The 6,670-nt window shown below is 37.3% G+C and overlaps 1 pseudogene; it reads right to left on the minus strand.

Moving 5' to 3' along the window:
- Positions 1-4,073: 4,073 nt before the first annotated feature.
- On the minus strand, positions 4,074-5,593 carry LOC103671948 (annotated as a pseudogene).
- Positions 5,594-6,670: the final 1,077 nt, after the last annotated feature.

The raw sequence follows: 6,670 nt of genomic DNA on the forward strand, positions 1-6,670 counted from the left end.
TGTTCCCTGCCTGATGCTGTATTAATGGAGAGCCTGGCTGATGTGTGTCCTAGGCAGCCAGAAGGGGAGACTAGCCAAGGAAAGGGGGCATGCGCCAGCTAATGCTGCCTTTCTTTCCTGAAGCCCTGCCTAATAACCTCTGTCTACGTCTACATTGCAAAGTGGAGGTCACGTGTGTTACATCTCAAAGACAAACACCACTGCTGTGTCATCATCCCATCTACAAGGGAGGCTGGGAAGTTTACATATATGCACACACACACACACACACACACACACAAATATTATATAAATATATATTTGTACTGGTCCCATTGTTGCTTCTCCCCTTGTAGGTTTCTGTTAATAAGAAAAATGGAAGAATGACTGCTCATGCAAATATTAATCTCAACCATAATCTTCAACATTTATTTGTAGAAAACAGTATGGCTTTGGCGTTTTAGGAAAACGTTTATAAATCACTAGATATTAATAAATTCTAATGCGGCAGGAAGAACAAGTCAGTGTGCTTAGCCACACTACCACGATCACAGAAATATTTTATAGCTCTCAAAACACAGACCGACATGCAGGAAGTTAAAGTACTGCTGATTCATTTGATTGAGTCTATACACCTGAATTCATTTTTTGTTCGAATCATTGCTTAATAACTTTATATTAATATGCTTAAACACTGGTTCATAAACTATGTGTCTTTCTTGGAAGAGAGATGCAAAGTGTCAAAAGGAAGATTCTTACATTTTTCTGCTTTGGTATCTTGAGATTTAGGGAAAGAGAAAATAGAGCATGAAGTAAAAATGCAATCTGATTTGAAGTTGGTATTCTTAGCCCAGCAATTCCAGCTAGCAAAGCAGTTAGCTGATTCAAAATAGTACCCTTCTTAAAAGACAAAACTAGTATCTCTGTGTGTGTGCACATATGTGTGTGTGTGTGTGTATAACAGGTGCATACTTACACATATATATATTTAGCATCTCAAACACATAGTTTCTTCTGAAATGGGGCTCACATATTTTAGGTTGTTTTATTGGTTCACTTTGCTGCTGCCGAGGAACAAAACCACTCCCTAGGCAAATCCTGTCTTCCAACAGGAGACTTCTTAATGTTTCATGTAGCAAAAAACGTAAAAGATGTCTCCTCTTTGCAAGGAATATATTAGCTGATGAGGTTATTCCACTCCCTGTCATCTTTTTAACATCTCAGCAGCTCTAGCAGTTGAGTTTACTAACTTCTGAGGCATTACTATCCTGGACAAATATTCCTGGACATATTAAAATACATCAGTAAATCAAGTGGTCTTATCAGCTGAATAACTGATTTATCATAAAACAAAACATATATTTCATCTATTATCAGTCAGGACATCTGCTGGACCCTAGGAATACTGGTAGGACTTCAGACCTCTGTGTCTCCAACACCGGAAACACAGTCAAGCAGTTATCAAACCCTACAGTGAGTTCCATGAGAGAACCATGTGATTTCTAGAAGATTTTTTTGAAATATTAGTTGAATAGAGAAAGCTGAGGGAAAATATATATAACCAAACCCAGTATCTTTATTTTACGCTTTTTTGTAAGAATAGAATACTTGAGCATCTAGTCAGGTGGATGACAATTACTATTTTTCTTAAACTAGGTACCCTTTACTGTGCCTTAGTATTTACTCATGTGAATTACACCCATACTCTTTTGTTTTTTTCAAGATTTATCTACTTACTGGGGGGGAGGAGCACACAACAGGAGGGAGGGGCAGAAGGAGAGAGAATCTCAAGCAGACTTCCCGCTGAGCGCGGAGCTGGAGGGATGTGGGGCTTGATCTCAAAACCTGGAGATCATGACATGAGCCAAAACCAAGTGTTGGACACTCAACAGACTGAACCACCCAGGCGCCCCTATACTCATAGGCTTTTTAATAACATAATAAAAACATTATTATGAAAAAAAAAATAACAATAAAAAAATAAATAAATAAAAGGCTTTGGATTCTTATTAGTTCCTGAGGGAAAAAAAATTAAGTGCTGTTTTGCAGAGATATCCTTGATAAATCAATGCATTCTGCTGATTTCAGAAAGCTAAGAGCTAAAAATTATTTTGATTTTGATAAGATAATACAAGTAAAAATATTTTATTTTTCTGACTTTGGAAGAGTAACTATACCCTTTATGAAGCTGATATTCAGTGTGTGTGTGTATATGTGTGTGTGGGGGGGGAGAATATCTATGGTGAGGGCTATGGGAAGGTGAAGGTTTTCATTTTCTGCTAATTTGTTTTTATAAATTATTTTAAAAATCTGGTATAAATGAGATGAAACAGCTATTGATTGTCTTTGCGCCTCATATCCAGAAAGAACTGGGCGCTTCCTCCTTGTGCAGGGACCACATTCTAGAGACTTTTTTCATGTCCTGGTAGATGCTTCAGACTTTCGTACTCAGGTGTTTAGTTTCTACTTAAAGGGCGGCAGTATCGACAGTGGACACAGCACAGGCTTTGGAGACGAATAGGAGCAGGCTGATGGTCTGAGCAGAGTGCCCATTTGTAAAATGAAGCCTTAACATTTATTTTATTAGGGTATTGCTGCTTAATGCATGTGAAGTGCCCACCCCAGTATGCAGTAAATGTCCCATGACTAGAGCCTATCAGTATTACTATCCAGCTATTTAAAACACCTCTGCACTTATTCTCCTCACATTAATTAAGACTGTTTAATTAATACCAGCTGAGGCATAGGGAAAGTAATTGTTTTCCTCTCCAGTATGAGAGGCAGAGACAATTGAGATAGGTCCCATTTCTACCATGTTATTTACTAATATATGTTCAAATGTCAAGTGATTTGTATTCTTATCCAGGATACAGATAACTCAGAAAATGATCGATTCAATAGGTAGAACTGCCAAGAGAGTAAATGGATGATTTAGGACTAAATAAGTTGGCCAAATATTATCAAAATATTCAATATGTTCCTTCAGAAGAGAACTGAAATATTTATGAAACTATGTTTCCTGACAAGCTGTTTAAAGCATATTTTGCTCTCTACCACCTCTTTGCAGTAAAAAAAGAGAATATTCATGAATAAACTTAATGAGAATAAAGCATGACCTCAATAAGGAAAAGTACAAATTACAACTGGAAGTTATAAAAGAACATGAATAAATGAACAAATGTATCCTATTCCTAAGAGAAAATTAAATATCATAAAGGTATCAATTCTCCATATTTAAAATATACTAAGTCCAACAAAAATGCCAAGAGTATTTTTCTTACTAGTTATTAGCTATATAATTCACCTAAATATATATATATATAGAGAGAGAGAGAGAATTGAGAAAAAAATCATCTTAAAATATAGCATAAAGTTGATTACATTATCAAATTAATCTGTAGATCTTGATGGAGAAGGATAAATATTCCAGCAGATTATTTCTTGCACTAATTAAGGCAATACAAAAAATCAATGAGAAACAGAAAGATTTATCAAATTATTGTAACTGTGTACCAAATAGGACTTAAATTCCTTCAGCTCCATGTGACACCATTTACCAGTATAAAATATTAATGATTTAAAAAGTAAAAATTTCAAAAGAAGGATGTATCAGAACACATCCCAAAAAAAGCCAAAAAATAAAACAAAACAAAAAAATCTCCAAAACAAAAGGAAAAAAAAGAAATTTATAAACCTGACTTAAAACTTGAGCTCTGTGCTGACCACTACTTACTTCCCATCTGCTGGATTGTGCCCTCTCATTCAGGATATTTCTCTTATACATGAAGATGTGTCTTTTGTTCTTCTTATTTATATTCCTCTGTACATCTCTTAATGGATATTAGATGTTCTCAGGGTACTTTCACAAAAGGGAAAATAAGGAAATGATAACTTTTATGGGTGGGGTGCATGTCGTTTGCTTATAATTACTTCCTAGAACCTAGCATAATCCTTGTACATAACTGGCATTCATTCAGACTTGCTGAATAAATGAATAATTGGACAAGAACAAGAATACCAGTGGCAAGTCACAGTAGCTTTGAAAGAATCAAGAAACAGAACAGCACAGCTGGAAAAAAGGGTTGAGAATTGATTTAGTTGAGTCTTAATTTGCAGACGAAGAAACTGAAGCCCAGAATAAGGAAATGACGTATGCCCGATCACATGGTGTATAATGAGCTGAGGGTAAATAAATGAAAATTAATACTTCCCTTTGATATTTTTCTCTCTCTACCAGAACATCCAAAATATACCTGAAGTTGTGATTACAGCCCTGATCAGTTAAGAAAGACATTTTTTCTTCACATTTTTAAAATTTAGATATTCCATGAACTTAAGCACAGAGGAAAACAGGTAAGTACATTCTTTTTTTTTTTTTTTTTTTTTAGAAGCACACTATGATAGTTAATTTTATTTGTTCAAGGGCTCACATTGCAAGCATTAAACCAAATGGGGGCTTCGAGTCCGTAAGCCCACATCTGCATATTTAGGAAGAGAAAAACAAATGGCGATCCATGAACGTGGATGAAAACTAAAGGCTCACGGTTGTATTTTTATATTTTTTATATGTATGTTCATAAAAAATACAGTCTTTATATTTCCACTGCCTAGAAGCCAGAAGTCACAGGTCTTTTAGGTCTTTCTGGATGTCCCACAAGGTATGTGTACTTTTCTTGAGTGGAGCTACCTCACCATCATTCAGCTTCCAGTTGGTCACACTGGTTAGTCCCCACGTATTCAGGATACACAGAAGGCTCAGGAAGACTTCATTCTCCATGCCATACAGTCCCTTCACCATCGTTCACACTGGATGAGTACTGGATAGATTTTCAACATGGATTCGATGAGATCAACCGCACTTCGTCCAAAGGCCCAGCTGGTATATCCTTTTAGCTTGATGACTTCGTAGGCACTTTTGACCACCATCTTATGCACTTCCTTCCGATTTTCACTGTCATTGTCTGTTCCCATTTCTGGATTCAGTTCCTGGAGACAAACAGCTGTCACATTCACTCTACTCCACACAGACACACTTGAGTTGCAATGTCCTTCCAAAATTCACCCACGGCAGCTGCTGGGATGAATGCCAAATTTTTCAGCCATAAAATAGTGAAATCTAGCAGAATCCAGATTACACCCACTTCCAATCACATAGTGCTTGGGTAGTCCACTTAGCTTCCAGGTAACACATGTGAGAATATCCACTGGGTTGAAAACCACAAATATGATACAATCAGTACTGTATTTGACTATCTGAGGAATAATGAATTTGAGGACACTAACACTCCTCTGCACCAGATTGAGAGGGTTCTGTCCATCCTGCTGGCCAACTCCTGCAGTTACCACCAAAATCTTAGAATTGGCAGTTATAGAGTAATCCTTGTCTGCCACAATTTTAGGTGTCTGAAGAAATAAGCTTCCATGTTGCAGATTCATCATTTCTCCTCTGAGTTTATCTTCTAAAACATCCATCTGCACAAGTTCATCTGCCGGAGGCTTTCCCAGAATGTTGATGGCACATATCGTACCAATGTGTGCAACACCTACTACAGTGATCTGATTGTTTGGGATGGTCCTCTTCTTCTGCAACTGGTGCAATCAGTTTTGTTGTTATTGTTGTTTTTCTAGAAAGAGAGAGAGAGAGCAGGGGAGCAGGGGAGGGGCAGAGGGAGAGGAGAGAGAATCCCAAGCAGACTCCACACTAAGCACACAGCCCCACATGGAGCTTGATCTCACCACCCTGAGATCATGACTGAGTGGAAACCAAGAGTTGGAAGTTCAACCAGCTAGGAACTGAGCCACCCAGGCACCCCCAGTGCAATCAGTTTTTCCTCAAGAGTTGCCATTGTACCCACAACAGAGACAGTTGTTAAGAGTCATGTGAAGAAGACAATGAGGTAAATACATGCTACTTATTGGCCAGAGAGAATCTGGGAAGTTTTCTGAACTCTCTACCATTGTTAGCTTTCAGTATGAGGCCTAGAGATGAAACCACTTTACCTAATGTAAGCTTAGTTGTTAGCAGAAGAGGACGGGAGCTCAGTTCTCCTGGGTCCATGTTTAATGCTCTTTTCACCATACTCATACTAACCAGAACATTTCTTATTAAAACACAAAAGTACTAAGGAGAGAAAACAGGACCCAATAGCATTAAATTTTAAGAGTAAGTGGGAAAAAAAAATTAATACTTCAAGAGGATATGTAAAATAGGATATATTTATTCAATCAGCATTAATTTGGCTAGCATACATTTATTAATCACCTACCATATGATGACACAATACAAGGTGTGAGAGATGTAACAATGAATAGATCAGAAGTTGCTCTTGCCCCCATGGGGTTTTCAGTTTAAGGACTAAGGGTCAACAATGAGATTGAGATAACACAATCTGCCACTCTAGGGATTGAGCTACTTTGGAGTAAAAATGTGACCACCTACCTGGACCTTTCTGGTTAACTAAAAGTAACTGAGGAACTGAGATTTTATAGAAATAAAAGTAAAAGATCATCTCTAAGAGAAACTATTTTCTGTGCCTAGACGCTGAAGTTTATTCCTCAATTCTTACATAGAAAACCCTGCACCTTAACAACCACAAATCCAAACCAGTCTTCAATCTCTAGATCAACCATCAGCCCTCATTAAAATGTACATAAAGTTGTCTCCAATGACTTCCACTAAATAGAATCAATC

Source organism: Ursus maritimus, unplaced genomic scaffold, assembly GCF_017311325.1.
Source record: "Ursus maritimus isolate PB19 unplaced genomic scaffold, ASM1731132v1 scaffold_6, whole genome shotgun sequence".
Lineage (NCBI taxonomy): Eukaryota > Metazoa > Chordata > Mammalia > Carnivora > Ursidae > Ursus > Ursus maritimus.